The 16,446-nt window shown below is 44.6% G+C and overlaps 1 pseudogene; it reads left to right on the top strand.

Annotated features, from left to right (window-relative positions):
• Nucleotides 1-16,446, top strand: part of LOC137384587 (sodium/iodide cotransporter-like) — a 197,369-nt pseudogene that overhangs the window by 68,039 nt on the left and 112,884 nt on the right.

The raw sequence follows: 16,446 nt of genomic DNA, 5'->3' as shown, positions 1-16,446 counted from the left end.
GCTGTGAGTCTGCTTTCTGTTCAGCCAGTTCTATAATAAGAAATGTGACGGTGTATAAAATGAAAACAATTGGGGTGGCACAGTGGCGCAGTGGTTAGCACCGCAGCCTCACAGCTCCAGCGACCCGGGTTCAATTCTGGGTACTGCCTGTGTGGAGTTTGCAAGTTCTCCCTGTGTCTGCGTGGGTTTCCTCCGGGTGCTCCGGTTTCCTCCCACATGCCAAAGACTTGCAGGTTGATAGGAAAATTGGCCATTAGCAATTGCCCCTAGTATAGGTAGGTGGTAGGAGAATATAGGGACAGGTGGGGATGTGGTAGGAATATGGGATTAGTGTAGGATTAGTATAAATGGGTGGTTGATGGTCGGCACAGACTCGGTGGGCCGAAGGGCCTGTTTCAGTGCTGTATCTCTAAACTAAACTAAGGTGCCTGAAAGTCTGTGAATTCCGTTCACAGCAGAAGTACAGTGGAGAAGAATTCCACTCTGCTGAAGCACAAAGGCATAGACACCATCCCAAAAAGCAGGGGCAGGGTAGTATGGTCGGGGCAGGTGCTGACACGAATGAGGGCGATCAGCATTACCTGTCCCAATCAGCCCTTGTAAGGCAGAGCAGCCTACAGCCAATCCATCTGAGGTACCCTGAGCCCCATCTGGGTGAAAAATAAAAATAAACAATAATAGTCTTCATCTTTAAAAGGAGCCGTCCTGCTTCCCCTGAGAGCAATGACCATGCTGTTTGTGTGTAAGGCCCATGGCCTTGAAAAATGCCTCAATAGGACTTGCACAAGCTCAGGGATCCCCAAATATTCCACCATTGATTTTGGGGAAGGGGGCTGTGCTAGTTGAAGACTTGACAATATGTGCCTTTCCCCGCTTCCACATTCGGTTATGGAAGAGTAGAAGAAATGGAGTGTATTCTTTGCAGACTGAGTTCTGCCCAAAATCCCAGCCTATTCTCTGCCCTGAGGCCAGACTGGGATTTTTGGGCCCATAGGATGAGTGGGCAGTCCTGTTGGATACAAGGTAGCAGCAAATTAGAATATACCATCATGCCGGTCTACAGTGTTGGCTTGGATTTTTTTTGCATCAAGATGTCTAACCAGACTAATACATTTTTAAAAAATTCTGTCCAAGATTGTTCCATGTAAAAGCGATTCTCCAATTGGCAGGTATGTGTATGTTTTTGAAGTTCCACATAGTAAACAGTAATACTGTCCTGGTTTCCTGACTCTGCTCAATAGCAGTCAGTGCATTTCAAAGCTATATAAATACAAGTATCTTTCAATGGAGGCTTCTTCAAACCCAGGCTATTTATGCTGTTTCTCTAGAAATTTCCTGTCATAACTGCAGGGGAGATTGGGACAATATGCATGGAAATTCAGGGCCTAGAGTATCAAATTGGAAAAGTTTGTCCAACGTTTCGTCCCTTATCTTATCCCTCAACATTGGCTGAAACCAGATTCATTTTTTCATTCAATCATAGAATCATAGAATGGTTACAGCACAGAAGGAGGCCATTCAGCCTGTCTTGTCTGTGCCGGCTCTCTGCAAGAGCAACTCAGTTAGTCCCACTCCCCCGCCCTCTCCATGTAGTCCTGCAAAGTTTTTCTCTTCTTCTTCCAGAATGCTTCACCCTCATGTTCTTTTGGGGGAGGTTATCATGCAATTTTATATTTCATATTTTAGGTTTCAATCTTGACTCAGAGGTAGCAATCTTTGCTTCTGAGTAAGATAATGCTGGTTCAAGTCCCATTCCAGAGACTTGAGCACACAATCAAGACTAACACCTCAGGCCGAATCTTTGGGGCAGAACCCCCCCTTAATCGCCCCTGAAGTCAGGAATGGAGGTGTGAGGGCCTGAAAATATCGGCGCCTGCTGGCATGCCAGTTTCAGGATGCTGAGGTGGGCAGGCAATTTGACTTGTTAAGAGTCTTGGTAAAGGTAAATTAAGGAAGCCGACTGGGATTTTCCAGTTTCCAGATTCTCCAGTTTCCTGATGTGATGGGGAAAGATCAATTGCCCGGAGGTGGGCATCCTGCAGCAGGCTGGGGTGCCAGTGCTCCTGGCAGAGTTCCAGGCCCTCCCTGCCTGCCTGGATGGGGGTACATTCAAAAGCCATCCTCTAGAGGGGTTCCCCACAGTGGTGGCCGGGCTGCTTTTTCTGTTTTTTATTTAAACTTTGTAAAAAGTGGCTGAGAGAGCACCTTCTTGTTGAAGAGCCCTCCCGGATATTTATCTTGTACAGCAGCTGGGTATTTCTCTGAAACTGGAAGGCCTCTGACTGGCCCTCCAGCTTTAAGAGTCTGCCCACTGCCCTTAATTGGACTGGAAACCTGTCTCCATGCCAATTAAGGGCCCACCCACATGTAAATATTAACTTCAATCAGTTTCCTACCGGAGGCAGGTTCGTGACCCAAAAACAGTCCTGACTCCTGTTTCCCGCCTCCGTGGTGAAAATTCAGCCCCTCAGTGCAGTATTGAGGGATTGCTGCACTGCTAGAAGATCCATTGTTCAAATGAAACATTAAAGCATGGCCCTGCCTGTTCTCTCAGGTGGATTTAGAAGATACAATGGCACTATCTGAAGAACAGGGGTGCTCGAATAAACTTCTCACTGTTTATGGTGGAATGCAACATGGGAACTTGTGTTTTTGCCCCTGAAGCCTGTACCATCGTTAAAGTGCAATCATGGCTGATCTGTATCTTAACTCCACCCACCTGCCTTGACTCCATGGGCTGGATTTTTCGGTCCCAGTGGGGGCGGGAACGAAGGCGGGCGGGTGATGAAAATACTGATGCAGCTGGTGTGTGATTTCCTGTTGCCATTCTCCCCACCGGCGGGTTTCATCAAGGTGGGGGTAGGTCAGCCCAGGGAACCCGCCTGATTGGTTAATGAGTGCAAGTCAAGTTGTTGAAGAGCTCTCTGAGGGCTGTGGTGAGATTTTGTGGGGCGCACGTGCTGCACACTGGGTCGTGACAGACCAGGTGCATGGAGGCGGATACACAGCAAGGAGCCAGTCATGGCCACCTCAAAATATTAGGTAGGCGCATCAAAGAGAGAGCCGCTGAGAGGTGCACTCAGTCATTGGCACACTGGTGCCATCAGGTCTGTGCAGGTTGCAGAGGGAGGATTCTTGCGCGCTTATGCAGAGGGTTGTCGCGGGGACATAAGAGGAGAGGACAAGGCTTCCAGACAAAATTGGGAGGCCACCTGAGCGCAAGGAAGGCAACACCTGGCAATGGGAGCATTACTCTCAGATTTCAGGTCCAGTGGCAATAAGGAGCAACATCCTCCGCAAAAAGAGCACAGCCACAGGCATCAGGAGGGCAGAGGAGAGGGAAGGGGAAAAGGAAGGCAATGGAGGCCATACTTTCAGCATCGGCTGCACCGTCAAAGACGGAGTTACCTGGACATGGCGGAGAATTAGTGCCATCGGAAACTGCAACTCTTCAGGCAAATGGTTGCAGAGATCTGTGTCCTCATCACAGAAGACCTCACAACTCACTGTACTACCTGCCAGTAGCTGTCAAGATCACTGTGTCCTTGAACTTCTTCACTTCTGGCTCTTTCCAAGAATCAGCTGTGGACCTTGGTGGCATCTCACAAACAGCTGCACAGGTCACTGCTCACGGTCTCTGCACCTCGATCCAGGCCTTCTTGGCTTGGGATGGTGAACTTCTCCTGCCATCCTCCAGAGAGGACCTCGCTTCTTTCCCTCACTGCCTTAAGGATGACCTCCAGGTCCGCATCAACAAAGCAAGGGGCAGCCCATTGCCTTTCCTGCCCCATGAGTTATACAACAAGTAAATCAGTAAAATGACAACCACAAGAATGGCTTCCATGGTGGGCTGAAATTTTACCATTCTCAGTCTTGCCTTCATTCCCACTCCGCAGCTGCTAATTGGCTGCTCAATCCACTCTCCAGTCTACCTCTGTGAAAATTGGGGGAATGTGACTGATTCCCTCCGAGGGCAGAATTGGGACCCTGAAACAATGCTGACGTCAGTTTCCCAAATCTGGAAGGGAAATCACGTCCCATATCCTTTTATAGCCTTGGCCAGCAAAAATTTAGCAATTTCAGATTTAAAATTATTAATTGAGCTAGCATCCACTGCTTTTTTGAGGGAGAGATTCACACTTCTACCATCCTTTGAAGATGCGTTCCCTAACCTCTCTCTTGAATGTCCTGGCTCTGATTTAAAGGTTAGGTCCCTTTGTCCCAGACTCCCCCACCTCCAGGAAAGATTTAGCCCTACCTTCATAATTCCTTTCAAAATCCTAGAAACCTCAATCAAATCACCCCTTAACTTTCTATATTCCAGGGAATTCAAACCTAGTTTAAGTAATCTTGCCTCATATTCTAACCCTTGGAGCCCTGGTAACATTCTGGTGAATCTGCACTGCATTCCTTCCAGGATGAATATATCCTTGCTAAGGTCTAGTCCCCTGAACTGTGCACAGTTCTCCAGATAATGGCAATGGTGCAAAATATGGAGTGATGTAATTAATGACACACCATAATTTTCTCTTTCTTTTGTGCCATTTGTGGGTTCCTATGCCATAAATATGTTATTCCCCAAGAAAGATTTTAGCCATTGACTTGCATTCTTCCCCACTTACATGGTCCTTCTGGTGTGAGCCCAGCAGAATCACTGGAAAATGTGCTGGGATCCAGCTACGCCTGGTCCTTGGGGAGTTTCCAGTGTACTTGCTTGGGTATGGAGCTTCATCCGGCCCCAAACAAGACCACTGGCACAGAGAAGTGTGACTGAGGGCAGCAATTCCTTACTCTGGGAATTCCTTAATGGAACCCAGCACATGTCTGGAGGTTGGCATGCTAAGTTAGATGGGGCTTTGCATTTACAAAGGTGGTGGGGGGAACTAGACATTACCCTGCTGGATGGCAGCAAGTGCAGCGTTTCAGAAAATATAAAGCTGACAAGTGCCCATTGGCCACATACAAATTAAATGCTTTTCAAACTGATCCTGCATGCTCTTGTGGCCACAATTTCAATGTAAAATTGAGGCTTATGTATTTTTCAAAGAAAAGTATTTTTAAAGTATGAACTTCATGATTACAAATAAAATCATAAAATTTATACATAAAATATGGAATGGCAGCACTGCAGTTACTTCTATAGTTTCAAGTATGTCATAATCTCAGCAAACAGCATTTTAAGATAATCTCAATTTTTTTCAATTATTTTATTTTTCAGTTACTGGGACAAACTTGTGGATTTCAGTTGTAGTAACAGGACTTGTGTGTACACTGTATACAGCATTGGTAAGAAAATTTGATTTGAATGTATTCTGGAGTTAATGAGTGTTGAAAGTAGCTACTTTAATGTAGTTTTTAAATTTGTTTATGGGATGTGGGCATTGCTGGCTCAGCCAGCATTTATTCCGCATCCCTAATTGCCTTTGAAGTCGCCTTCTTGAACCACTGAAATCCATGTGGTGTAGGTACTCCCACAGTGCCTTTAGGGAGGGAGTTCTAAGATTTTGACCCAGTGACAGTGAAGGAACGGCAATTCTATTTCCAAGTCAGGATGATTTGTGACTTTGAGGGGAACTTGCAGGTGGTGATGTTCCCATGCAGCTGCTGCCCTTGTCCTTCCAGGTGGTAGAGGTTTCAGGTTTGAAGGTGCTGTCAAATGAGTCTTGGCGAGCACTGCAGTTCATCTTGTAGTTGGTACACACTGCCATAACTGTGCGCCAGTGGTGGAGGGAGTGAATGTTTAAGGTGTTGGATGGGATGCCGATCAAGCGGGCTGCTTTGTCCTAAATGGTGTTGAGCTTCTTGAGTGATGTTGGAGCTGCACTCATCCAGGCAAGTGGTGGGTATTCCATCACACTCTTGACTTTTGCCTTGTAGATCATAGACAGGCTTTGGAGAGCCATGGGAACATGGAAAATTTTTCTCTTTAGGTTCAAGAAACTTGGGGATGACGTTCTGTTCCCATTTAGAAACATAGGAAATTAGGAGCAGGAATAGGACATTCGTCCCTTCGAGCCTGCACCGGCATTCAATACGATCATGGCTGATCATCCAAACTCAGTAACCTGTTCCCACTTTCTCCCCATATCCCTTGATCCCTTTAGCCCTAAGAACTATATCTACCTCTTTCTTGAATATATTTAATGATTTGGCCTTAACTGCTTTCTGTGGTAGAGAATTCCACAGGTTCACCACTCTCTGGGTAAAGAAATCCCTCCTCATCTCAGTCCTAAATGGCTTACCCCTTATCCTTAGACTGCGACTCCTGGTCCTGGATTCCCCCACCACCGGGAACATCCTTCCTGCATCTAGTCTGTCCAGTCCTGTTAGAATTTTGTAGGTTTCTATGAGATCCCCTCTCATGCTTCTAAACTTTAGCAAATGCAAGCCTAATCGACCCAATCTCTCCTCATACGTCAGTCCTGCCATCCCAGGAATCAGTCTGGTAAACCTTTGCTGCACTCCCTCCATAGCAAGAACATCCTTCCTCAGATAAGGAGACCAAAACTGCACACAGTACTCCAGCTGTGGTCTTACCAAGACCTTGTATAATTGCAGCAAGATATCCTTGCTCCTGTACTCGAATCCCACGCTATGAAGGCCAACATACCATTTGCCGCCTTAATTACCTGCTGCACTGCATGCTTACTTTCAGCGACTAGACCACAAGGGCACCCAGGTCTCACTGCACCTCCACTTTTCCCAATCTATCGCCATTCAGATAATAATCTGCCTTTCTGTTTTTGCCACCAAAGTGGATAACCTCACATTTATCCACATTATACTGCATCTGCCATGTAGTTGCCCACTCATTCAACCTGTCCAAATCACACTGGAGCTTCTCTGCATCCTCCTCACAGCTCACACTCGCACCCATCTTTGTGTCGTCTGCAAACTTGGATATATTACATTTAATTCCCTCATCTAGATCATTAATATATATTGTGAATAGCTGGGGTCCTAGCACCGATCCCTGCAGTGCCCCACTAGTCACTGCCTGCCACTCGGAAAAAGACCTGTTTATTCATACTCTTTGTTTCTTGTCTGCCAACCAGTTCTCTATCCACGTGCTTTAATTTTGCATGCTAATCCCTTATGTGGGACCTTATCAAAAGCCTTCTGAAAATCCAAATACACCACATCCACTGGTTCTCCCTTATCTATTCTACTCGTCACATCTCAAAAAATTCCAGTAGATTTGTCAAGCATGATTTCCTTTTCGTAAATCCATGTTGACTCTGTCCGATCCGGTCATTGTTTTGCAAGTGCTCTGCTATTACATCTTTTATAATGGACTCTAGCATTTTCCCAACTACTGATGCCAGATTAACTGGTCTATAATTCCCTGCTTTCTCTCCAGCTCCTTTTTTAAATAGTGGGGTTACATTAGTTACCCTCCAATCCGTTGGAACTGTTCCAGAGTCTATAGAATTTTGAAAAATGACAAGCATTGCATCTACTATTTCTAGGGCCACTTCCTTAGGTACTCTGGGATGTAGATTATCAGGCCCTGGGGATTTATCGGCCTTCAATCCCATCAATTTCCCTAACACCATTCCCTACTAATACTGATTTCATACAGTTCTTCCTTCTCACTAGACCCTATTTTCCCCAACATTTCTGGGAGGTAATTTGTGTCCTCCTTTGTGAAGACAGAACCAAAGTATGTATTTAATTGGTCTGTCATTTCTTTGTTCCCCGTTATAAATTCCCCCGTTTCTGACTGCAAGGGACCCACATTTGTCTTCACTAATCTTTTTCTCTACACATATCTATAGAAGCTTTTACAGTCAGTTTTTATGTTCTCTGCAAGCTTACTCTCATACTCTCTTTTCCCCTTCTTAACCAATCCCTTTGTCCTCCTTTGCTAAATTCTAAACTGCTCCCAATCTTTAGGTTTGTTGCTTGTTCTGGCCATTTTATATTTCTCCTCCTGGGATCTAATACTATCCCTAATTTCTTTTGTAAGCCACGGTTGAGCCACCCTTCCTGTTTTGTTTTTGCACCAGACAGGAATGAACAATTGTTGTAATTCATCCATGCGCTCTTTAAATGCTAGCCATTGCCTTTCCACTGTCAACCCTTTAAGTAACGTTCCCCAATCTATCATAGTCAACTCGCACCTCATACCTTCATAGTTTCCTTTGTTTAGATTCAGGACCCTTGTCTCAGAATCAACTCTCTCACTCTCCATCTTAATGAAGAATTCTATCATGTTATGGTCGCTCTTCCCCAAGGGACCCCGCACAACAAGATTGTTAACTAATCCTTTCTCATTACACAATACCCAGTCTAGGATGGCCTGTTCTCTAGTTGGTTCCTCAACGTATTGGTCCAAAAAAACCATCACGTACTCACTTCAGGAATTCCTCCTCTACAATATTATTGCTAATTTGGTTTGCCCAATTTATATGTAGATTAAATTCACCCATAATTACAGTTGTACCCTTATTGCATGTGTCTCTAATTTCCTGTTTAATGCCATCCTCTATATCACCACTACTGTCTGGGGGTCTATATACAACCCCCACCAACATTTTCTCCCCCTTGGTGTTTCTTAGCTCCACCCATACAGATTCCACATCAAGATTCTCTGAGCTAATATCCTTCCACACTATTGTATTGATTTCCTCTTTTATTAACAACGCTACTCCACCTCCTTTCCCTTTTTGCCTGTCCTTCCTAAATATTGAATACCCTTAGATGTTCAGTTCCCATCCTTGGTCACCCTGCAGCCATGTCGCTGTAATCGCAGCTATATCGTATCCATTTACATGTATTTGCGCGGTTAATTCACCTACCTTATTGCGAATATTCTACGCATTGAGACACAATGCCTTTAGGCTTGTCTTTTTAACATTCTTAGTCATCTTAGCATTATTTCGCACTATGGCCCTATTTGTTTCTTGCCCTTGATTTCTATGCCTTCCACCTTTGCCTTGCCTTTATTAGCAATGCAAAAAGAGCCAAAAAGCTGGATGATAAAAACTGACTATAGAATGATAGTGCACAGGAATGGTCCATACTGTCCCTTGTGCCTGTGCTGCTGTTTGAGGGAGCTATCCAATTAGTCCCATTCCCTTGCTGGACTAGTCTAACTCAGAAATTACCATTTTGCAGTGCCAGAAATATCTGACTGAGCTGACACACACAGGTATTTGTTACACAGCACCTTGACATTAATAACATTCAGTTTCTGGATGGACTGAAGAAGCGTCCACCCTCACATGGCAACCACATGCAAAGGACATCACCCTTCCTAAATTCAATGATCTCTGCCTTCCTAACTACCCTATAGAATAAGCACCACTTTCAATATCTTAATGAATGGGTCTTGGCAAACTGTGCTTTTAAAACAGATTCCCTGCCCATAATACTTGGTTCCATTAACTCTTGGTCTATTAGTAATTCAAATGTTTTCAAAAAAACTTCTGTAATCCTATCACTGCAGTTTCAAATTTGATGTAATGACTTCCATTTTCAAATGCCCTAGCCCTTCACACAACACATGCTGAACTCACAAAGCACAATGTAATGCTAACCAGCGAAGGCCCCCTCATTAGCAATATTTACAGCTGAGTTGCTGGTTTCTAATTTCAGGCTGCTGGTTGACTGCTGGATTTTTTAAATGTACTTTATCGCTCTAAAAGTTCACTTTGTCTAAACCAGAAGAAGCAGCGACCATGTTACAACGTTAACGTTAAGACACGAGATATGAACTCCCCAGACCAATTTAAAGAATTACACAAGATTTCAAATTTTAAGACTTTTATTATAACAACTAAACTAAAATTCCCCATTGACTAAATAGTACTTAAATAGTACTAAATAGTAGCTGATACTCCAAATTACAGAGGTATTTTCTTCATGTATTAAAACACTTGAAAACCTCACACCACATTGTAACGTCACACAGTCCTCCTTGAAGCAATATCTTTGCAACTAAAAGTCCCAAACTCCTCCCGGTTGCAATGGGTTGGATCTCCCAGATCTTTTTCAAAGTCAATGTCCTCTTTGCTCACTTCTTCTGAGTACTTTTGACCTGGACATCTGTGAATAAAGCTATCTCTGGTGATCCTGTTGATCTTTTCTGCAAAAATCAATTTTCAAATCAAGTTCAAGTCTTCACAGTCTTTCGCTGTATCAGTGTTCTGAGCGCAGATGTTCCTTCTCTCTCTCCCTTGAGGCTGCCACCGCTGGTCCTTTGTCTTGCGGTCTTCCTTACAGCCTCACTAACTTCTGAAAATCTGTTGAATTTATCCAGAATCAAGAGTCAATAGCCAATTGTATTTTCCACCTTCTTTTGTGTTAGGTATGACTCCAAACAGCGGACAGTTTTCCTCCTGATTCTTATTGGCTCCAGTTTTGTTAGGGCTCCTTGATGTCATACTCAGTCAAATGCTGCCTTGATATCAAGGGTAGTCACTCTCACCTCATCTCTGGAGTTTAGCTCTTTTGTCCATGTTTGGACCAAGGCTGTAATGAGGTCAGGAGCTGAGTGGCCTTAACGGAACGCAAACTGAGTGTCAGTGAGCAGGTTATTGCTGAGCAAGTGCCGCTTGATAGCATTGTCAGTGACACCTTCCATCACTTTTCTGCTGATCGAGAGTAGACTGATAGGGTGGTAGTTGCCTGAGTGGATTTCTCCTGTTTTTTGTGCACAGGACATACTTGGGCAATTTTCCACATTGCTGGGTAAATGCCAGTGTTGAAGCTGTACTGGAACAGCTTGGCTAGGGGCACGGCTAGTTCTGGAGCACAAGTCTTCAGTATTATTGCCGGAATGTTGTCAGGGCCCATAGCCTTTGCAGTTTCCAGTGCCTTCAGCCATTTCTTGATATTACGTGAAGTGAATTGGATTGGCTGAAGACTATCATCTGTGATGCTGGGGTCCTCAGGAGGAGACCAAGATGGATCATCCACTCGGCACTTCTGGCTGAAGATGCATGCAAATGCTTCAGCCTAGTCTTTTGCACTGATGTGCTGTGTTCCCCCATCGTTGAGGATGGGGATATTTGTGGAGCCTTTTCCTCCTGTTAGTTGTTTAATTGTCCATCACCATTGATGACTGGATGTGGTAGGACTGCAGAGCTTAGATCTGATCCGTTGGTCTATGGCATGCTGCTTCCGCTGTTTGGCACGCAAGTAGTCCTGAGTTGTAGCTTCACCAGGCTGACACTCAATTTTAGGTACGCCTGGTGCTGCTCCTGGCATGCCTTCCTGCACTCTTCATTGGACCAGGGTTGGTCTCCCAACTTGATGGTACTGGTAGAGTGGGGAATATTCTGGGCCATGAGGTTATAGATTGTGGTTGAATACAATTCTGCTTCTGCTACTGGTGGCCCACAGTGACTAATGCATGCCCAGTTTTGAGTTGCTAGATCTGTTTGAAATCTACCCCATTTAGCATGGTGGTAGTGCCACACAACACGATGGTAGGTATTGTTAGGACCAAAACGGGAGGAGTGCACTGTCTTTCTCTAGTTCCACTTCTGCATGGGTCACAACATATATTTAAATGTTTACCCAGCTAATTATATACTCTACTTTTATTTCAAAATAAAATCCACCAACCAGGTTTCTTTAATAAACAACAAAATTATCAATTTGTTATAAAACAAGATGTATTCAGTAATGATGCAAAGCATTAACACACAGATTTAAATATAAAAGTTCCCTTCTACCTTAGCCCAACACACACACACATGCACACACACACACACCAGTTAAAGAAAAAATAAAGAGGTTTTCTCTGCAGAGATCTTTTTACAAAAAGACAAAATAATACTTTGGCCAAATACTTGTTAATTCTTGAAGGAAAAGGAGAAGATATGGAATTATATCAGTTGTCCCTTTTTTCTGGCAAATACACATGGACGTTTGCCACTGGGATTTTTTTGGAGCAGTTCTCTTCAGGCGACATCAAGGATTAGTCTGGCAGACTTTCCAGGAGAAATGCAGCATCAGGGATTTCAGCTATTACACACTGGATTCTCAGAGTTTCTCAGAGAGGTGGAGAAAAGATGAACTGGTGTCTTGTGTCTTAGCAGGCTGACCCCCAAGTGACTCAAAACAAGATTCAAAATGAAACCAACTCTTGGCCACCTTAAATTTTGACATATAACTTCTCTATAAACTCCCATAGTCAGAAGGCACCTGCTGTTTACTTAGCTGAAGACATGTGACTTCCAGTAAGTGTTTTTAAACAAAGTCCTTCCAGTGACCTTTTAAAAAAAAACAAAGTCCAGCATCTGTGGAATCACTTCAGCCCTCCAAAGGAATCCATTTCCAGAATTTTAAAACATGAGTCTTCACAAAAATATTTTTAAAATAGAAGCACTTTCATAACAGTATCCTCAATGTAAAGACTGGACTTTGTCTCCACAAGGACTATGTGGTGGATACTCCTACCAATACTGTCATCAACAGATGCATCTGTGACAGGCTGTTGCTTGACTAGTCTGTGGGACAGCCCTCCCAATTTTGGCACAAGCCCCCAGATGTTAGTAAGGACGATTTTGCATAGATCGACAGGGCTGGGTTTGTCATTGTCATTTCCAGTGCCTAGGTTGATGCAGGTGCTCTGTCCATTTCAGTCCTTTTCTTAGCCTTCGTAGTGTTTACATACAACTGAGTGGCTTGCTAGGCCATTTCAGAGGGCATTTAAGAGTCAACCACATTGCCGTGGGTCTGAAGTCACATGTAGGCCAGACCAGGTAAAGATGTCAGATTTCTTTCCCTAAAAGACATTAGAGAGTTAAATCAGGCAAAATTCCGAGTGCACCTTGAAGCCACCAAATTCCAGGTTTTACGGAGGTGAGCCAAGGATTGGATAGCAAACCTGTTTCCAGGAGCTGACTTGGCATTTAAAATATGTTCATGAGACAGGCACCCTCTGATTTAATCTGCTATGCAGGTTTTACAGTGGGTGGCTGGGTCTTCCACGCCTCGGGAAACCCAGTAGCTGAAGCGAGACAACAACAGCAATAACTTGTATTTATATTGCATCTTTAACATAATAAAACTTCCCAAGGCACTTCACAGGAGCTTTTTAATGAAAAATTGACACTGGGCCACAAAAGGCGATATTAGGGCAGATGGCCAAAAGCTTGGTCAAAGACATTGGTTTTAAGGAATACTTTAAAGGAGGAAAGAGAGGCAGAGAGGTTTAGGGAGGGAATTCCAGAGGTTAGGGCCTAGGCAACTGAAGGCATGGCCACCAATAATGAAACAATTAAAATTGGAGATGCTCAAGAGACCAGAATTAGATGAGCGCAGGTATCTTGGAGGGTTGTGGGACTGGAGGAGATTCCAGAGATAGGGAGGGACGAGGCTTTGTAGGGATTTGAAAACAAGGATGAGAATTTTCAAATCGAGGCATTGCTTAACCAGGAGCCACTGTTGGTCATCGAACACAGTGGTGATGCATGAATCTGGTGCAAGAAAGGACACAGAGTTTTGGATGACACCAGATTTACAGATGGTGGATTGTGGGAGGCTGGCTAGGAGTGCATTAGAGGTAACAAAGGCATGGAACAGGGTTTCAGCAGCAGATGAGGTGAGGCAGGGGCAGAGTGGGGATATGTTACGGAGATGGGAATAGGCGGATATGTGGTTAGAAGCTCACCTCTTGGTCAAGTATGACACCAAGGTTATGAACAGTCTGGTTCAGCCTCAGACAGTTGCCATGGAGAGGGATGGAGCCAATACCTAGGGAGTGGAGTTTGTAGCAGGGATCAAAGGCAATGGCATCGGTCTTCCCAGTACTTAATTGGAGAAAATTTCACCTCATCCAGTATTGGATGTCAGACAAGCAGTCTGATAATTTAGCAACAGTGGAGGAGTGGAGTGAGGTGGTGGTGAGGTAGAGCTGGTATCATCAGTGTACATGTGAAAACAGGTGCTGTGTTTTCGGATGATGTTGCTAAAGTACAGCATGTAGATGAGGCCAAGGATAGATCCTTGGGGGACATTAGAGGTAGTGGTGCTGGAGCAGGATGAGAAACCTTTGTAGGTGATACTCTGACTCCCACCTAGCTGGATGACAGTGGAGAGGTGTTGGAGGAAGATGACATGATCACTGGTGCCAAAGGCTGTAGACAGTTAAGAAGGATGAAGTGGAATAATTTACTTTGTCGCAGTCACATAGGATGTCATTTGCAACTTTAATAAGAACTATTTCAGTAATGCACAGGGGCGGAAGGAAACCTGATGGGAGGTATTAAAACATGGGACTGAATTTTACCAATCAAGTGGATGGCCTTCCATCGGAGGGATATTCAGGTCAGGGGCACATATGGGCGGGTGGTGGAATTTCCTCCTCGATTTTACAAGGAAGAGCCAATCAAGGGCCGGCAGGTGGGGGAGCCGGCCGATTAAGGGTGGCAGGTGGGTCATAGTGCCGGCAACTCACTATTAGGCGCCATTTTTAAAGGCGTACCTACAGAATTTAGGCACCCTGCAGACACAGGCTATAAAGGAAGGTGTTTATATCAAAGGAGGATGCAGAGGCATGGCTTCACCACGAGTAAGGGTCGCTCCACGATTCAGTGACACCTGCCTGGAGGTGCTACTGCAGGCAGCAAGGCAAAGGAGAGATATCCCGTTTCCAGCAGACAGGAGGAGGAGGACAGTAAGCCTAAGAAGAAGACATGGCTGGAGGTGGCAGAGATAGTCAGCAGCCAAGGGGTGATTGCAAGAATGTGGATCCAGTGCCAGAAGAGATTTAATGACCTGCTGCAGTCTGGAAAGGTGAGTGGCATTTAGAATGGCAAACTAGAAGCCCAGCATGAATTAAAAGATTCCTATGTAATGTGAGACCAGGTGGTAGATCCATGCATGGGACAACACCAGGCACCGATATCCACATTGAGGCGCCCAGCTCATGCACACCCAAACCCCATGGTCAGTGATGGGTGAATGCTGCATTTAGATGGCTGAATGGCACCACTCATGGCATGGATGGACTCCTCCATCGTTTGTGCATGGGAGGGCACTGCCTCTGGAAACTCTGACAGATGTTCATACATTTCATGCTGCTGCTGAAGCATGTGCCGCTTTGCCTGAGTGAGAGACATTGCCAGAGTGAAGCTGGAATTTGGTGCAAGTGGTAAGTCCTGGTAAGTTTTTGTCAAACTGAAATTTAGATTAAGAATCAGGCTTTAAAATCTCCTAATTAGGTAAATAGCCTTGTTAAACAAGAAGCAGCCAGCAGTGGCAGTTATCTGTCAATCAATTGAAAGTAGTTAGGTTCAATAGGTGCTAATTATTGTAGCAGAAGCTGAGCTAGTGAGCCATCAAAATCTCTCCATATAAAGCATATCAATTCTTAACTAAATGCAGTAAGAAGATACATTTGCTTGAGTGAGAGGCATTACCAAAGTGAGGTTGGAATTTGGTGCAGAGGGGGAAAGAGGGGCTCCTTTTCCTATCTTTGTTAGCTTCCAGCAGCTGGTGAGTCTTCTTCCTTTGATGACAAGGTAGGTGATTAGTTGGTGAGTGTTTTATCATTTATCATTCAAAACTCAGGTAATTTTAGTACATGTAAAGTTTTTATTTGCTAATACTAGTTAAGCTTAGTAGATTGGGAAACTGAGGTAATTAAGTAAGTAATTAAAGTGAATGAACTAATAGTATGAGTAACAATGGCAGGACAGGTGTCATATTGCAGCTGTGGTATGTGGGAGCTTTTGGATGCCAAGGTGATCCTAGACAAACATGTCTGCAGAAAGTGTAAGCAGCTAGAGGAATTTTGGATCAGGATTATTGATCTGGAAGGTGAACTGCAAACACTGTGCAACACTAGGAAGGGGGAGAAATACCTGGACATTTTGTTTCAGAAGATGGTCACACCTCTTAGAACAGGGTCATCTGTTTTGGTCAACAGTGAGGGACAGGACGATGTGACCATGAGTGAGGCAGGTAATGGGACTGAGCAGACAGTAGTGGAGGAGCCTCAGACTTTGCAATTGTCAAACAGATTTGAGGTGCTCTCAACCTGTCAGGATGAAAGTGAGGTCTGCAGGATGGATGAGCAGACTGACCATGACACTGTGGTACAGGAAGCCATTCAAGTGGGGGGAGTAACAAGGAATGTAGGGGATAGTAAAGTGAGGGGGATTGACACTTGTGTGCGGCTGAGAGCGTGAGTCCAGAAAGCTGTGTTGCCTACCTGGTGCCAGGGTTTGGGACATCAGCTCAGGGCTGGACAGGAACTTGAAGGGGGAGGATCCTGCTGTCTTGGTCCATGTAGGTACCAATGACCTAGGTAGGACTAGGAAAGAGGTACTGCTTAGACAGTATGAGGAGCTAGGCACCAAATTGGAGCAGAACCTCAAGGGTAATAATCTCTGGATTATCTGTGCCAATTGGAAGAGGGTACATCGGTTTAGTGAAATGAATAGGTAGCTCAAACTGGTGTGGGAGAAGTGGGTTTCTGTTCATGGG

The sequence above is a fragment of the Heterodontus francisci genome, chromosome 26, assembly GCF_036365525.1.
Source record: "Heterodontus francisci isolate sHetFra1 chromosome 26, sHetFra1.hap1, whole genome shotgun sequence".
Taxonomy (NCBI): domain Eukaryota; kingdom Metazoa; phylum Chordata; class Chondrichthyes; order Heterodontiformes; family Heterodontidae; genus Heterodontus; species Heterodontus francisci.
This window is presented reverse-complemented; position numbering and strand designations above follow the sequence as displayed.